Genomic DNA, 3,307 nt, shown 5'->3' with positions numbered 1-3,307 from the left:
AGGAACCCCACTTCCTTTCCTCTTCACCCCTTCCTCATTTTCTTTTGTAATCATCATGTCAACCCAGAAATGATTGTGATTTTTGCCTTTGTAAGCACCCCTCTCCTCCCACTCAGGGTTGCTGGGTCTTTGAGGCACATGAATCCTCCTGTAAACCGCTGGCAATAAAACTCCAATAATTTGGCTATGTCTGAATGTCCTCTTATTTCTCACTGATTTGACTACAACACTCCATTCTCCTGAGATCTTGGGCCCACACGCACATGTGCCTGGTGTGAGTTCAAGCCACCAGGTTCGGGACTTGAACTGCAGCTGACCATGAGGGAGTTCAGCAACGTAACCACTGTGTCATCTGCTGGCCTGTGAATCTTAATTAAACCAAAGGTGAGGCCAAACGTGTGTCTCGGCTACACCCTAACAAGCATGCTCATAGGCACATGCCCAAACGTGCACCCTCTCATCTTGTTTTTCCACTGATATCACCCTTCTACACTCATCAAGACTGAAAATCTAGTCTCAAACTGTTCTTTCATGTCTTGCACATCTGAGAATCCATCTCTTACTCCTTTCCTGTTTCCCCTGAGTGAGACCTCAACAAATAGCTATTTCTCCCTTGAATTTATTCTTTTAATATTTATTAATGCTTAATAATCATTTAGTTCACTAAACGTTTTTGGTTTTACTCCTTCTCAACACTTGATGGGCTTCTACATCATGACTTCTGATTAATGAGCTGTGAGTGGATGCGACCCACCCCTATCCTACCCTCACCCCTTAACTTACAGACACAGCATTTAGTTGCTACTTCGAGGCCATCCAGAGCTCTCTCGCCCTCTTGTCTAGTAACAGGCAACCTTTGAAATGGTGGTAGCTTCATCAGCCTGCATCTTTCAGTGGTTAGAATAACAGCTATTCTAGTGATCCATAAGAAAGAAAATTTGCTTTTGAGGCATTGAGACTTTGGGGGTTGTTGGTTACCACAGAGTAACATGCCCCATCTGATTGATGCCTATGATGGTGGAAAAAAGTAAATTTGATCCCTGTCTTAGTGACCTGTGCCTTTAACCCCAGCAACGGGAGGATCAAGAGACTTACTTGGGCAGCAAAGTGACACCCTGTCTAAAAATAAAGTTGGTGTGGGTGTGTGTCTATAGTCCCAGGCTCTGGAGGCTGAGGCAGTAGGATTAGCTAAGTAAGAATCTACCTAAAAAAAAAAAAAAAAAAAAGTCAATGGGGCCAGCAATTGGCATGGTGGTTAAGGAGCTGGGCTCCCACGTGGCCGACGGCACTTGGAGTTCTAACCCAGCAGCTTGGAAATCACACTGGTGCAGGTGCATGCCTGCCCAAAATCCCAGGGGGAGAATAGAGAAGAGAAGAGATTGTGGTGTGACCCCCCCCCCCGTGGGGGGTGAGTTCTCACTTTCTCTCTCTCTGGCAAGTGCACACATCCTATGGCAAAGTGTTAAAAAATAATAAAGGCCAACACCTCAGTTTAGTGTATCAGTTTCCTGTGGCTTCTATGACAAAACACCACAAAATTAATGGCTTTAGAAAAAACACAGAAGCATTATTATGAAGTGCCATAGGTGTTACTAGGGCTGCATTCCTTTTTTGGAGGCTCTCAGGGGAGAACCTGTTTCCTTGTTTTTTCCCAGCCTCTGGAAGCTGCCCACATTCCTTGGCTCAAGGCCCCCATATTCTATTCCTCAGTCATCAATGTTGCGTCTCTCCTGAGCAATCTTTCAGAGTCGCCTCCTCCTAATTGAACTCGGCTGGGAACATTTCTCTGATTTTAAGGTTCTGTATAATTAGACTGGATTTACCTGGATGATCTGAGATACTCTCTCCATCTCAATGTCTTTAAGTTAACTGCTTTTCCTTGAGCAAGTAAGATAACATATCCACAGTTCTAGAGGAAAGGACATGGAAATCTTGTGTGTGTGTGCGTGCGTGTGTGGGGGGTGTGCATTATTCTGCCCACTACATTTTAGACTCTGTGCTGTCTTCTTCTTGACACCTCTCAACATCAGTCAAAATGAAGCCTTCCCTAAAATGCATCAGGGTCTCCTGGAAATAGGTAACCATATAATTTATTGTCCAAACTGAGACACTTTTGAGAGTGAAAAGGGGCACTGTTACCATTTACACCAGGAGAACAGGTATAAACAGAACTGACCAGACATCCAGAATGAAACAGATGTGTGACCTGTGGAGACTACCGTGGTTTGGAGCACCCTTGGTGTGGATTTCTACCCTGTGGCCTCTTAGAAATATCAAGAAGGCTAAATAGGTTTGTTTTTTTCATTTGTTGTGAGGTGTATGCACTCACGGAAAGACACAGAGAGAAAGGGAAAGCACTCCCAAGGAGGGATGACCACACCTTAGTCCTTTCTCCTCTCTAGCTTTTGGACACACACACACACGGATGCCCAGTGTGTTTTCTACCACCAGGCCCAGGGCTCAAATCATGCAATAGGCCATGTGGGATCCAGCCACCTTAACCACAACACCAGCTGGCCCTGTCTTTCTTTTTCTTTGTCTTTTGTTTGTTTGTTTGTTTGTTTGCCTGAAGGCACAGGTGTTCACTGGAGACACACACACACACACACACACACAGAGATGGAACGGGAAAGCAAGAAAGCATCCCCACAGAGAATGACCCCTCTACCACCCTTTCTCCTCCTTTTGAGATTTTGGGCACATATGCACATGTTCATGGCATGTTCCAAGCCACCAACCGTGCAGGTGGTCATGTGGGATCCAGCCACTTGAACCACAGGCTGGCTCTAACCAAAATCTTTTTCTTCTCTGCTTTAACAATATACAAATAATATAATGTTTACACTAGGAACACTTGGTTTTCATTCATCACATATTGCAAACACTAACTCTAAGTTTGACATTTGTCTTTCAACTTCTTTTTTAGATGTATTTTTACTGTAGGGTGCATGTGCTTACCAGAGAGACAGAGTGAGACAGAGAGACAGAAAGTGAGAAATAACATCCTCCCAGGGAGGTAGCTATGCCACAATCCCTTCTCCATTTTCCTCTTGGAATCTTGGGCATACACGCACATGTGCCCAGTGTGAGTTTTAAGCTGCAGTGTCCAGGACTGGAACTGCAGTCGACTACATGGGAGTCCAGGGATGTAACCATTATACCATTTTCTGGTGTGTATCTTTCAACTTTTTTTCTTTTTTTGAGAGAGAGATATTTTTTGGTACAGGGCGTGTGTGCTCGCTGGAGAGAGAGAGAGAGACAAAAAAGCGAGAAATCACCCCTGGGGGGATGGCGACACTGAAGTCCC

This window comes from Tupaia chinensis, unplaced genomic scaffold (assembly GCF_000334495.1).
Source record: "Tupaia chinensis unplaced genomic scaffold, TupChi_1.0 Scaffold144006_1, whole genome shotgun sequence".
Taxonomy (NCBI): Eukaryota; Metazoa; Chordata; class Mammalia; order Scandentia; family Tupaiidae; genus Tupaia; species Tupaia belangeri.
This window is presented reverse-complemented; position numbering follows the sequence as displayed.